Genomic DNA, 15,866 nt, shown 5'->3' with positions numbered 1-15,866 from the left:
AATAAAAACAGTAAACAAATATTATTTTGATGAAGTACATAGGTACATAGGTTTAGGTATATGTAAAAACAACACAACGATATTTCTGCGAACATATAGTAGAGAAAGAATAATATTTGTACATTTGAATATATTCAATAAAAAGATATCTTAGGTACAAAATTACAATATAAACGATGTCTGTATGACAATTTAATTTCAAATAAATTTTTTTTTTCGAAAAAATTTGTATTTATCATTTCATTAAGTATTGTTTTTTTCTAAGTGTTTCAAGTGATTATCGAGTATAAGTTACAATACTTACTTACTTACTTAAGGTGGCGCTACAGTCCGGGGCGGACCTGGGCCTCAACCAACAAGCGTCTCCAGCCAGCTCGGTCCCTAGCTAGCTGTCTCCAGTTTCGCACGCCAAGTTGGTTGAGGTCCTCTCCCACCTGGGTGCGCCACCTGAGTCGCGGTCTTCCTCTACTGCGCCGTCCCTCGGGATTGGATTCAAAGACCTTCCGGGCTGGAGCGTTGATGTCCATCCGCTCTACATGACCTAGCCATCTAAGCCGTTGGACTTTGATTCTGCTAACTAGGTCAGTGTCGCTGTACAGCCCGTACAGCTCGTCGTTATATCTTCTCCTCCATTCTCCATCTATGCGTACGGGACCAAAAATCGCCCGAAGAATTTTTCTCTCGAAGCATCCTAAGACGCTCTCATCTTTCTTTGACAGGGTCCAGGCCTCAGCGCCATAAATGAGAACCGGGATGATGAGTGTCTTATAGATGGTGATTTTACATGCTCGAGAGAGGACTTTACTTCTCAATTGCCTTCTAAGTCCAAAGAAGCAGCGATTTGCAAGAGTTATTCTTCGTTTGATTTCAGCGCTGGTGTCGTTGTCTGCATTAATAGCGGTGCCTAGGTAGACAAAGTCCTTAACTACCTCAAAGTTATAGCTGTCCATGGTGACGTTTTGTCCAAGACGTCGTCGTTCAGTGTCCTTTTTTGATGACAGCATATACTTGGTCTTGCCCTCATTGACCACTAAACCCATCTTCTTCGCTTCCGTCGCAATGCTCAAAAACGCTCCACTGACATCACGCTTTGATCTTCCAATTATGTCAATATCATCTGCGTATCCGAGTAATTGGATGGATCTTTGGAAGATTGTGCCTCTAGTGCTGACGCTTGAGTTTTGCACAATTCTTTCCAGAACGATGTTGAAGAAGTCGCATGACAGTGCATCGCCTTGTCTAAAACCTTTTTTGACATCAAATGCATCGGTAAGATCTTTTCCGACCTTGATAGAGCAGCGTGCATTCTCCATCGTCATTCTGCACAAACGGATAAGTTTGACAGGGATGCCAAAACTAGACATTGCTCGGTAGAGCTCTTCCCTATAGATGCTGTCATACGCGGCTTTGAAATCGATAAAAAGATGGTGGGTATCGATTTGAAGCTCCTGGGTTTTTTCCAAGATCTGCCGTAGTGTGAATATTTGGTCGATAGTGGACTTTCTTGGTCTGAAGCCACACTGATAAGGACCAATCAGGTTGTTGACGAATGGCTTCAGACGTTCACATAATACGGCAGAGAGGATCTTATAAGCAATGTTAAGGAGACTGATGCCTCTGTAGTTGGCGCAGTTTAGAGGGTCTCCTTTCTTATGTATCGGGCACACTATGCTGAGATTCCACTCATCGGGCATGCTTTCTTCCGACCAAATTTTGCAGATGAGTTGGTGCATGCTCCCTACCAAGTCATCGCCTGCTGCTTTGAATAGTTCGGCGGTGATGCCGTCAGCTCCAGCAGCTTTGTTTGGCTTAAGTTTAGATATAGCTATCTTCACTTCGTCAAGGTCGGGTGGGCGGAATTGTTGATCTGCGTCGCCGAGGTTGAGTGGTTCTATCTCCCTTACAGCGGAATTCGGTTCGTCATCGCCGTTATATAATTTGGAGAAGTGATCTTTCCATATTCTCAGCATCGACTGTGGTTCTACTACGATGTTCCCTTGATCGTCTTTACAGGCTTCGGTTCGTGGCTTGTACCCTTGGGAGGTTTTTTTTACCTTTTGGTAAAATTTACGAGCCTCATTCCTGTTGTGACATCCCTCTATCTCCTCGATCGCGCGCTTCTCATGCTCTCTTTTTTTCCGTCTAAGAAGCCGGTGTTCCTCTCTCCTCTTCTGCTCGTAGAGCTCGCGAGCAGCTCTCGTCCTTTTGTGCAGCGCCGTTTTGTATGCCTCTTGTTTCGCTGCGTGAGCTTGCCGGCATTCGTCGTCAAACCAGGGGTTTCGCTGTGGTGGCCGTGTGAAACCTAGCACTTCAGAGGCGGCATCTCTGATGGCTGCAAGGCAATGTTGCCACTGGTTTTCAATGCTTAATGCAGGAAGCATAGGACTCCTTAGGAGGTTATTAGAGACTCGATCGGAAAAGGACATGGCAGTCTCTTGCGATTGTAGCCGTCTAACGTCGAATCTTCTCACAGTACTTCCTTGTTTTGGCTTGGATCGGGATATCCGTAGCCGTACCTTGGCTACAACTAGGTAGTGGTCCGAGTCAATGTTGGCCTCTCGGAATGTTCGGATATCCTGGATACTGGAGAAGTGTCGTGCGTCGATCGCAATGTGGTCAATCTGGTTGACGGTTGATTGATCAGGAGATTTCCATGTCCCCTTGTGGATATTGAGATGCGTGAACTGCGTACTAGCTACCAGAACGTCTCGCCCCGCAGCGAAATCGACCAGCCTGAATCCGTTGTCGGAGGTGGTGTCGTGCAGGCTGTATCTCCCGATTATGCCACCAAAGATGTCTTCTCTTCCTAGCTTGGCATTAAAATCTCCTAAGACAATTTTAATGTCATAGCCAGGGCACTGCTCATATGTCTTGTCTAAGAGCTCGAAGAATATGTCTTTGGTGTCTTCATCTTTCTCCTCTGTTGGGGCATGCGCGCATATTAGGCTTATGTTGGCGAATTTAGCCTTGATGCGGATTGTCGTGATGCGCTCGCTCACACTGTTGAAACTTAAGACTTTTTGCCTGAGCCTAGTTCCAACAACAAATCCACACCCAAATAGACGCTGTCCTTGTTCTCGGTAGCAGTCGCCGTAGTAGATATCGCAGTCTTTTAGTTTGCGTTTGCCCGGTCCATCCCATCGCACTTCTTGGATGGCTGTAATATCTGCCTTGCAGCAGTTTAGGGCTTCCGCTAATTGTTCGGCTGCACGTGGTCTGTTAAGGGACCTAACATTCCACGTACATATCCGAAGTTCGTTGTCCTTATTTCGTTTGCGTGGGTTGTCAACAGTGAATCCGTCCGTATCCGAGGCTTGTTGTTGCTTCGAAACTATGATGTTTTTACGTGGCCAGGAAGTCACCCCGACGGCACAACCCCCAACCTGGAGGGCCAGATCCTTAGTATAACTCCAAGGAAGGGGAGCCGGATGAACCGCTCCTTATAGGCCTGGGCTCCGAATATGTCGAAGAAGCCCTATAAGGTGTTCACTAAGTAGTTCGACCTTACTGGAACTGTAGACGCCACCGTTGATTCTATCTCGAGAATTCGTCCGCTGCCGCCTGGATAAGGAGAGGTGCCTTAGTGGAAACACCTCTCCCCCCCTCTCTCGTTTGCTGCCCCCAACAACTTTCCACTGGGGTTGGAACCCAATCTCCAGTTGAGGTACTAGGCACCCGATGTTCACCGCGGGGAGGTGAGAGTAGGAGTTGATAGACAGAGGTGGGTTTTGAGAAAAACCTGTGGACGCTTGTGTCCTCTTGAATGCACATGTCTACCATTTGAACATCATAAGTTACAATATTAACATCAATTATCGAAAAGAAAGTTAAGTTTCTTTGAGTAATATGTCTTATAACGGGTTATCCAATTTGCAGTTTCAAAAGTATAGGACTAGAATTGGACTTCTATCGAACTACGGTGTTAAACCAATTTTTGTTTCAGTTGAATGTACGAAAATGCATCGCTTAGTTATCGTACAACGCATACAAATTGTTAAAAAAACCAACACAAAAATGGTGATTCTGGCACATGCTGATACCGCTCAATATGTGTGAGAAAGTGGTCGAAAATTAACTCAAACGAATCAATGCTTGCAACAATTCGCAATTCATTCAAATAATGTATTGTTTCATACAGAATGTCAACGTCATAAAATATCATGAACAAAAATATTTTACTTGTTTTTTTTTACGTTTAATTTTGAAACCGCAAATTAGATATCGTTGTACAATCACAACAAAATATTTTGTTTAAATATTTAACAGGATTTGTTAAGATGACTGCTCTTTTTAGTACTTAAACAAGATATGTAATCCCACCATAACCGATAATTTACCAAAGAAATTTAAAGTTTCTATCTCTTTATGAAGTCTTACCTCGGGTGAGCTTTTAGAATTAAAAGAACTGAATCATTTTCAAAATAAAGATTTCTTTTTTAATGCTTTTGAACGGCGAATTTAAACTCAAAAGTTAAAAAAACAAGAACTTCTCTTATTTATTATTTAAATTTAAGTAAGATACTTCGTTCTAGTTGATTCTCATTAATTGGGGTCACCATCACTATGTAAATTGACTGATTGAGTATTGAAATGGATTGAATTGTGATTCGGAATTCTGTGGTTCATGATTTTGTGATGCGGACCCTTTAAAATGTTTGTATTTTGATCTAAAAAGGCCAAACATTTCTTAGTTTTAGTTCCGATGAATATATTTTGGTTCTTCGGGATCTTGTGCTTTTAAGCGAGCTTTACAAAAACTATTGGAAACTGTTTATGACAAGCTAAAAGAATAAAACATTTTTCTCAATCTCACTTTTAATAAAATACCATTTTTAATAAAAATTATAAAATGTAGCTACATGTTTTTTTTTTCTTTTTGAGCCTAACATTAAAAAACTGTTTCGAAACCCAATAATATTTTTTAGTTTTTTTTTTTTTTGAAAATAAGGACTACCCTTATGTACGATAATGCTCTCCGAAACAAAATCTTAACTTGGAGAAGTAGGTACTGTACTTGAGTTCCTTATAATATCAAGAGAATTTCCAAGAAGTAAATGAAAATTTGTATATTCAACGATTTCTTAAATTAATAATTATTATTATTGTCTGTGTACCCAAGAGAAAAGAATAAATAATTCCAAAAATGATGTTGCATTAGTTCTTGTGCTCCAAATTCTCATTGTTGATTTGTTCCTCAAACTCTCATATTTAATAAGTTACATCAATTCAGGACAAAATATCATTAAATGTATATAGCTTTCGTATCCAAATTTTCAAATGCATACAAAATTACCTCACATTATGTTTCTTCTTTGAAATTGAAATTAATTTCAAGAAAATTTATTGAAGAAAAAGTGATTTATAATGCAATAAAAAAAATAACAACAGTATCTTACATCAACATAATAACTTTTCTTCATAAATTTCCAAGAAAAGAATACAAAAAAAAGGAAAAGGTTAAGGTTCTTCACCTACGGAGATTAGGTTTGCAGTAAATTGTTGTTGTTATCGAAATGTTTTATTATTTTTCTTGACATATTTGTGTATCTACAACATATCAACATTAATATGACAAGGGAATAGAATATCTGTAATTGATGTTGATGCAGTAGAGATATTAATATCTTTATATCTGCATGTGATTATTGTTTGCGTACTAAATGGACAAACAATTTATTTAATCAATATTAAATTATTACCCTGTGGGATTATTTACTACCGTATGTACTGCGTTTATAAAATAATTGGACCCGATAGGTTATTTTGAATGAGCTTTGTTTACATTTAGCAGAAATGATCGTATCAGCAAAAGAAATATGTACATATTTTTTTTTAATTGTGAACTTAATGGAATTGTTTATTAAAGATTATTATATTTATTTATTGTCTAGTAAATAAAAGAACTTTCAACATTATTTTCTTAAAAAAAGGTTTTAAGTGAGTACCGCTGTGGTTTATGGTTAATTCCAACAGGCATTAAACTTAAAAAATCGATAAGAAAGAGTGCATCGATTAAACTGAACATCTCGTAATTATCAGTATCAGCATAAGCATTGTCGCCAAGAATGCCAAACGATTTCTGGGTTCCCTAAAACTGTGCAAAGAGTTGTTTTTTGTTCACTAAATTGGCTATTATTTATAACATTCATAAAGGGTGAATTTTTTGCTATGATCTATTTGGCAACACTGGTTTAAACAGCTGATGCCCGTTTCGTGGTTTGTTTCACTGTCAAATATCTTCCTTTTGGTCTATAATTTTTTTTTTTGACAAACTTTCCTAAGATTTTAAAAAATCACTCTTTATACATATATATGTACATCCAAAACACTTTAGTATAACTCCCACATCTGAACTGGTGCTCCAGTAATTTATTATTAAAATCTCTTAAACGACAAATTTCAAACAAAAAAGAAATAATTGTTAAGTAAATATTTTAGAGCTTTACATAAATCTGCAAAATAAATGTACATAAATGTACCTTCAAAATTTGAAATGATATTTCAAATCAAATGGGGTGGCGCAACAGTCCGTTGTGAACCAGTGCCTAGTGACTTACAACTCTCAACCATTCCTATGTGCGAGTACTGTTGTCAGGAATGGAAGGGACCTACAGTTTATATGCCGAATCCGAACGGCTAATTTGAGAAAGCTCTTTTTCATGACAAGATTTACTCTTGAAGGATTTGTCAATTCCTCGCAAGAGGCAGTACCCGCGAAAATTATTTTTTTTAAATTAAGCTGGCACAGGCAGGGATTGAACGCAAGACCCCTTGCATGACAGTCCAACGCACTAACCATCATGCCACGGGTACTACTATTAGGTTTCTCAAAAAAAATTTAAGGGAGGTCTGGAGATTCTAAGAGATGTCTTAAAATTTCAAGGAAGGTCTTGAAATATCAAGCAATGTCTTGGAAATTATGGTCTAAGGGAGGATTTTAGTACTTTTTGTGTATTATTATGTTCGTAGAAGGCTTAATAGGAAATGTCTTTCAAGACTTTCCTACAATCGCAATGTCATGTTTGATTAAAATCTCAAATTCGAATTTTCTAAAAATGCAATACTTGACGCATAGTTTTTATGTGTCACAAGTAAAGTTTGCTTAGGCCAGATTGACTAAATGTCAGCAAATTTGACATATCTACGTAACTTTAACAACATGGACTTTATTAACTGTCAAAAATGTAGATGGTTTTTTATTTACTATATTCTGAAATGAACTTGACCTCAAGCGAGCACATGATTTAGATGGCAACTACTCACCAATGTTTTACATAAAAACTAGATACTTCATATATGTATGTCAGTAGCTGGAATAGCCAAGGGCTATCAATGTATCATATCAGTTTTTGCTTGGAATTATGCCATATCTCTTTTTCCTGCCATTTGATGGGAATTAAACACTCTGAATTTATGATCATTATCTTTGCGCAAGTAGTTATTTGGCTAATGTTTTGTGAGACTCTATTTTTATCGATTTTTTTATTGTTAGCATATATAACAGTAAGTATATTTTATGGTAAAGTGTATGTTCATAAAATGTAATAGACACATTAATGTGTCCATTTTATTCCTTCGCATGGTTTGTTTGAATAAGAGCAAAGTAATAAAAAGGATATGATTGTTCTATTCAAAGTGAAAATCAGATATACAAATATTTGGAATCAGTGATGTCGAATAGAGTTCTTTAAAGGTTCTTAATTTGGACAAAGTTGATGGGAATTTTCCACCTTAGTGAAACTAAATAATAAATATTTAAAGTTTATGTATAACTTGAATTCTAGTCTTTATTTGAAAATTACCTTAATTAACTCATGAATAATTAACTGCTTTTTTAAGAATTTCACACTCAAGAAATAAAATTATTTTATTTTTTCGTAATGTTTTTAATTGTTATTTATTCACCTTATTATTAACACCCACTTTTTTCATTTTTGTTATAAGAATAAGTGGTTCATTACCATCAGCTTGCTTATTGTTTCCTTCCCATGGCAACTTTCATCGCGTATCGGAAAAATTTTAATTCAAGCCAAGAAGGCCAAAATGTCAATTTATTTATATGTATAAATTTCTTGAATGGGCAACATATTGTTCTGTTGTTTTCTTATTTTTTTTTTCTGAGAAGTAGTTAAGAAAATTTCCTTGAAAGCATGTGGCAGGACGGGAATTAATTGATAAACCTACACGTACTTTATTTGACATTTCACGTTCATAATACGAACAAAAACAAAAATGCGAGCGAAAATAATACACGTTCGTCTTTTAATACATACTAATGTATGTTTGTGTGTGTTTGTTTCATTAAGTAGTTTGTATGTTGAATAAAAGCGTTTTATAGTTGTTGTTGTTGTTGTTTCCCCCTATGCAAAGCTGAGTGTTTTATAATACTCATGCTCGTAGGTATCGGGTGTTTTTTTAAGAGCTTGAGAACTATAAACAATAAAACAAGCGTGAAATATTGTCAGAAGATATTTTAGTAGTAACGCAATCTTATAGATAATTTAAAAACAGTTGACACTTGTTCACAGGGGCTACTAGTTAGATAATCAATTTTATTAGTCCAACTTTTCACTAATTACTTCAATAAATTATACCATACATTCAATTTAAATGAATGTAATGTATTCTTTAATATCACGAGGATCGTTTTCGCTTTATTTTGCTTATTGATGAAGCCATCCAACTAAAAATTAATTTCGTAACTTAGCACCGTATAATGGACAAAGTGCTCTATGAACTTTTAAAGAACATTTTTACAACATTAAACCTTTTTTTGTGGCCAAGTAATTTATGATAAGTTGCCAAACCCCTCCTGAACAGAATTATCAACTCAGTTTGACATTCTCTCAAACCATAAGCAACAACCATCTAAAGTCTCATGCAACTTAAAAAAAAAACACCCTATATGTGTCTTAGTGTAATATTTTCTTCACCCATTAATTTCCTTTTTGAGTTAAGCAAGCGAAACAAATGCATATGATGGTGATGGCGATATGGTGATGGTTGTAGTATATTATATAGTTGTTGTAGTTTTTGTCTTTAGTGTTTTCGTGGTTCATAGTCATTAAACAAAATACCCTAAGATATTATTAAGTTCTACTGCGATAAGGTATATGGATAAAGTTGCAATGAGCTTAATTTTATAGACAACCACCCTTGCGAGTTCCGAAAGGGCGGATTCAAAGACGTTTCAGATGGACTGCCAGAAGCTTAAATTCGTTAAAAAGAAAGTAGTTAAATAAGAAATTATACAAAGACCACCCTCTTAGATTGCAAGATTGCACATTGGTTTTTTTTTAATGAGAAATTCATCGATTGTTAGCAAAAGATGGTAATTAGTTAAAATGTTTAAAAAAAGAGTAGATTATTTTCATTTCAACCTTACATAAAATATATAGAAGTACATTAAGAAAGTATCGTTTTCATGGTTGTCTGAAAAAAAGGAAGGATTAAGTTTCTCATCGATAAAATCACTTAATTATGTGAAAAAAAAACGTATTTTTATATGAACTATATATGTTTTTTACCAAGGCCGAATCTTATTATATCTTTTAAGTTCAAATCAGAAAATAGGGTCTGAATTTTTTCATATTATCTCTTTAAAACTACAAAAGAAAAACAATATGGTGCACTCGGGCGTATATGTATGTACTTTTCTAAATTTATTGAACATATAATTTGATTTACTACACATGATTTTAGTCAGTAGAAATGAAAAAATGAATTAATTTGGAAATTTTAAAGAGTTATATAACATTTCAATAAGACATGCATATCATTTTATTTATTTCGGTAATTGTCAAATAAAAATGATGTTTCCAGATTTAAAAAAAAAAACGTGAAAGACGATCACATTGAATTTCTATATACCATATTTTCAGAATACTGCAATTTGTGTTGTATTTATAGGGAGTCCAGCATGTTCAGTTGTTTTATACTTTTTTAAGAATATTTCACATTTTTGTTTATCTAAACTGTAAGGGTCAGACCTAATTTTTCATAAAGCTTCAAAAAAATTTACATTTTGGAAAATCTACGAATTGTTTTTGAATATATGCACCTCTTCTAATTATAATTCCTGAATTTTTCAAATGCTCTTTAAATGTGGCTTTCGACTTTTAATATTTTTTTAATAATTGTTAAGCGTTGAAAACACGTTATTTTTTTTACAATGTTATTTTTTAAACTTAAATTGCTAACATGGGTTTGCAAATATGTGCTTTATTTTTTACTAACTTAAACATTCCGTTTTGATGATTTAATGATTATATGGCTGATTGTCAAAGATATTATAAGAAATTTTTAATTTTATAAAAATTTTTAAAAAACTAAGCCTTAAAGTACGTTTTTTAAGAATCTTAAGTAGGATAAATACTGTACAAAGTGGTTAGAGAGACTTAAAAAATAACTAGCATGTTTAGTTTGAGTAAATTTTAAGGTTTCTCAGAAACAGAAAGTTCAATTTTATAATTTTGGATTAATCCATCAGGCCCAATTTACTTTCAACTTGACAACACTTAAAGTAAAGGCACATTGTAAGCTTTTAATGCAGCCAAGGATAACTAAGTGTTAAGCTTGAGTTGATTCAAATAATATTTAAGACCTCATTAGCATATTAAAACTCACGCCTCAAAAGGCTTTTAAATTTAAGAGTTAAGAATAAATTAGATGAGCTTTTCGGTAGTGTCTATGTATTTTGAAGACCCGCAATAAGCAAGTCCATCAAAACGTCACTATACATAGTGTATAATTGTTTAAGGAGTCCAGCAAATTCAAGTAGGAGATCAAAGAAAATCTTAAATCCCAGAATTTTCAAAGAACTTTATCAAAAAAAGCCCCTAAGGCCAGAGGTAGTGTAAAAACATTCGCTTTAACAATCTTTTTCTCTTGCTCTGTTTGTACTCATAGATATCTGTATTTATGTAAAGGGATGTTTCTATGATTTGAACAGTGGTCTAATTTCCTTGGAGCTAGAAAATTAAGGTGAATTACCTGAGTCAAACTTCGTCACATTCCATTTCTTGAATTTTATTAGCTCCATGCACTTCTTCTAGAATACTAAAGCTTTAACAGATTTCAAACTTTTTTTGCCAGGTTTTCTGGAAAATAAAAATAAAACAAAAATTATTCTACTCCTCCTATTTTCAAATTGCTTAAAAATTAAATTCCAATTTTTGTCTATAGAATTCCAAATTTTTACCATCTTAAGAAATTACGGCCCAATTTGCTAGTATAATTTAAAAGTTAAAACCGAAAAAGCTCAAGAACTAGACTTGTTTAAGAAATGCTAGACAACTTACTGAAGTCATGTGTTTTTAGGTTATATCATCGATGTTTGTAAAACACTTCGATATGAATTCTCCTTTTAAAAACATCTTTTTAAGTTCAACTTCATTGATTTTTGTACACAGACTTTAAAACTGTCTCTAAAACAAATTATCATCTGAATTACAAAAATGGACAACTCTCAACAAATTTTTTTTTGAACAACGTAATTTGACTTTAAATTTGGAAACACATTTAACGTATACAAAAATCAAAGAGATATTATTGAAAAAATTCCATCACGTTTCACAAGTAATACAAATTATTATTCCACCCAAAACTCACCCATTGACTTTTAGAAACCGAAAAACATTGTGTGACTAATAAAACCACACCTAAATTAAAATGTCTCACCTTGTTATAGAAAGGTATGTAGGTATACCTACTCGTACAATATTGATGTAATCAAATCTCAAATTCAATTCTCATCCAATTACCTGTCAAAAGGACTCGCCAAACAGCTAAACACAAACACAAAAGACCTTTTTATTATTTCTTTGTTGTAGTCGAAGTGTTTTTGATATAAAAAGGACATGGCAACCATTCTGTGTATTGTCTCATTTACATTTATTTTCTAGCATTTCTGTTAAGGTATACAAAAATATTGACGTCACGAGTTCTATTAACTTTTTAAATGTGTTACCTAAAATGGTATAGACACATGCTTACGCCTTAAGACTTCTACCAAGTCCTTTCCAATGACAACAACAAAATACAAAACACAAAAATATATACATACATTGATCGCATTTGACCTTGAGCAATTTTATATTAATATTCATCAATTCTGAGAGTTCTATATCCTCTGTCGCCAACGTTGGCCACCACCAATACCATTTGAAATGCGTGTGTTTCAAATTTCAATACGCACCTGCTTCTCCACATATTGGACAACAATCTTGTGCTAAGTTTGTATATTTCGTGTGTCCTTTGTCAATATTTATAAACGGGATCAGAACACCACGTGTTCACTATGCCCAAGTCTAAGCACACTCCGTTCTGAATCTGACAGTATAGCAACAGCAAAGCTAAAAGACTCATAGCTAGAGCAGCAGCAGCAGCAACTATGTCCTATGTCCTATGTCCAATGTCCAATGTCCATATTCTATTATCCTGTGTGTTCACTCTTTTTTTACTTTCTCAGGACAACGACGACGAGTATTATTATTTTTCATTTAAACTCTCTGCTCTGGTGAAATGTCTGGATCGCATGTTACTCATATAGAATGGCCTTTAAATTTATATCACACAAGTCCTTTATAATATTATGCCTTCTTCAACCATATAACCTGCACATATGTGGTATATACCGTTATACAGTAACACTAAGCGACGACGAACGGCAGCATTGTTATTTTGCGAACGTAATATGAAATTTAAGGATCATCCATGCCACAGACACCACTCTATAGCATACAGCATTTAACACACAATCAATTTTAGGTTGAAGTGCCGTTACAAGTTTTATTATTATATCCCATCCAATACTCTTGTCCCACCTCCCGCCCTTTCGTCCATTATAATGTTTGAAGTGTCAGTAAGAAGTATATATTCTAAGTAAGGACATATTGTTTGTTGGTACTGAAAGGGGGGTTGATTGGGGTAGTTGGGTATGAGTGTCAGTAAGTATGGAAGTAAATTCATTGAAGCAAGGTGAGGTTAGAATTGAGTGAGTTTTTGTTGTTCTTTGTTTTTGCTTTTATTAGGTACTCTTAACCTCTTCTTTTTTATCCAATCGAATGCGAATCAATAATATTGATTGCATCAAATTGTGGTACTGAAAATACTTATTTCATTCATTTAATAAGTGTGACCAGAAGATATTTCTTTCATTTGCATTCAAAGACAAATTTAAATAAATAATTTAAATATAATAGTTATATTTAGTTTTTTGGTATTATAATTCAATAATCCTTAAGGTAAACAGAAATCATGCCAACACAACATCAAAATAAAAAAATTAAAAAAAACATAAAATATATACAAAAAAATAATTTAATTTTCTACTACACTTTCTTGAAACATTTTTTGAAACATTGCTTTTTTGGTAATATTATATTAAAATTTTTGATTCTGAATATTTTTTTTGACATTAAAAAATTGCAATTTGTAGTCAGTCTTTTTTGCTTATAAAGTTATAAGAAAAATGTTTTTATCAGTCACCTCCCAAAGTGCAAATTTTGAAATTCTCCTATTATCAGAAATTGAATAAAAATGTTCTGACTTTTGAAACCTAAATACAATTTCCGTATTAAATCTATAAACTAAAAAAGTGAGTGCATTTAATTTAATATATAAAAAAAGTTGGTTGCAGACAAGATACAGCAATCTCAAAATTCCGAAAAGTTAAAATCACGAAAAATTCAAAATCCATTGCATAAATTATTTGAAAGGAGTGCTCACAATTGCAATACACATATAACGTTGAAAAGCTAAGCTCTAGTTCATCGCTCATATAAACCGTAGAGTTTAGGCAGTATAGAGCAACAAAGATTGCAATTAGAGCAAAAATCATTTGCAAAAGTGTGCCGTTAAAATTACAGTATTGGTTAATTTCGATGAACTGGATAGATCGCAGAACAAATGAACTTTTGTACCAATGAACACTAATAGCAAAATATATCATAGTTGGCGAAGAATTCACTTAGCAGTATTGATTGATTATTGAATTAAGTGAATGAGAATCATTGTGACTTGTTTCAAAATTATTCTTAATTTGGATATAAAATTCTAGTTTGTTTATTCAGTTTAGTGAAATTATTTTTGTTGATGGTTTAGTTTAGCCATCTCAAAGTACAATACCTTCAACTTGTAAAAGTTGATTTAAGTGCTTGGTTGCCATAAGATGTCATAGTACTACATACGATAAAGATTTTTTTTTGAAATTGATAAAGAATGGGAAAATTGGGTCCCATATGAAAACATGTTACAGAAATTGATTGTTTTTTATAAAATATAAAAGATGCCTTATTTGTTTATTTCAACTATTTTTCTTATTTTTATGATTATTTATTAAGCTTAACACTAAATGTACAGTCCAATACTGAAAGACTAATAGCTTCCATTGCTTTTAGCTGATTAATCGAATTTACAAAGTGTTTTTCTAAGTGTTTGGTCGCTCATTTTAACCAACTATCAATTTTTAGGACACAAAAACAGCTCTTATGAAAAACAACAGTAAGAAATATGATTTTTGTAACTTCTGCACTTCTGCATTCGTTACCAGTTTAAAATAATAAGATTTATAGAAACTGTTAATTCGAATAATTGCACCAATTGTTAAGATTTTAATAGAATCAAAAATTAATAAAATTTCAAACAACGTTTTGGAGATCCGCTTTCTTTCAAAACTAAAAAAATCTTCTATTTATAGAAAACTATCAAGGAATCTTAATCGTTTAAATAATTTAGGCTTCGTTGTTGGATGCCCTTAAATTATATTTAGAATGGAGTCAACAAATTGGAGGCATATGGTCTCACTCGATTTTTTTTTTTTGTTAATTTTATCCATGACCAACTTTAGCCAAGCCATTGATGACGATGGTGTTGTTTTGTGGGGCAGAAACATTTTTGCATTTATATACGATTTTGTATTCTTGTTCGCTACCACCTACTACCAGCTACCACATCGTTAACCATTTCCACATCAACACAACATGCATTACATATGTTCCTTACTACCGTTACAAGTGTAAAACAAAGCAACAAAAAAATACCAATACAGCACATTTGTATACACACATATATATACATACATCCTTACATGTCCTACTTCAACCAAAATAAAAAAAAAGAAAATCATTATATAATAAGAGTATGTGAATGTGAATTGTTGAAATGCAAAATGACAAATCACCTGTCATTAGCCCCGACAGTGATTATTGTTCACCAAAGCTTTACCATGCTTATGCCCATTGCTTTTCGAATTTTGCTAAAATAGAGGCGTTGAAGGACTTCACTACAGAAAAAGACAAATATGCGCGACGCGACTATGAGAGGAATGAATTTATATCTACTTCTACATAGATATACTGAAGTACCTATAAGGGAAGGCAGGTTGAAGTCTGTTCTGTACGTATAGGAAATTTTTCAAAAAAAACTTCATCCATTTTTGAAGACGACTAAGAAAATTACCTCCTCCACCACCCTTGCCTCTAATTCCATGTTATACACTTTGAAATTGCATTCTAAAAGGTTCGCCATCACTCAACAAAATATACAGCACTAAATTTATCTAGTAAATAATTCAAAAGGATGTTTTTGCATGTAAATTAGCACAATTATAGAGATTACTATGGTCTTGAGTCTCGTGAGGAAATGTGATGATGACGATGAAATGATTATCAAAACAAAAGAAGGAAATTTAACAAGCACAGAGTGGTGGAAAAATCTCAGATGATACGCGATAACTATAAACCTGGGATGAGGATTTATAAATAAATGGTTTGAGATTGGAATCTAATTTCTGATAATAATGATTGGTTTGTTTAGAAACAAATTTGATGAGAATAACACAAAAAAAAAGTACTTAACTTATTCAT

At 33.7% G+C, this 15,866-nt stretch overlaps 1 long non-coding RNA gene across 1 annotated transcript in view; it reads right to left on the bottom strand.

Annotated features, from left to right (window-relative positions):
* LOC129948961 (uncharacterized) overlaps positions 1 to 12,373 on the bottom strand; it is a 35,563-nt gene extending 23,190 nt beyond the window's left edge. The window contains exons 1-2 of the long non-coding RNA XR_008781984.1: positions 12,197 to 12,373; positions 10,993 to 11,099 (exon numbers count right to left, since the gene is read on the bottom strand). This is a non-coding gene — a long non-coding RNA (uncharacterized LOC129948961). The remainder of the gene's footprint in view (positions 1 to 10,992; positions 11,100 to 12,196) is intronic.
* Positions 12,374 to 15,866: the final 3,493 nt, after the last annotated feature.

Source organism: Eupeodes corollae, chromosome 3 (genome assembly GCF_945859685.1).
Source record: "Eupeodes corollae chromosome 3, idEupCoro1.1, whole genome shotgun sequence".
In the NCBI taxonomy this organism is placed as follows: domain Eukaryota; kingdom Metazoa; phylum Arthropoda; class Insecta; order Diptera; family Syrphidae; genus Eupeodes; species Eupeodes corollae.
The sequence above is the reverse complement of the archived record's forward strand: the minus strand, read 5'-3'. Positions and strand labels throughout refer to the sequence as shown.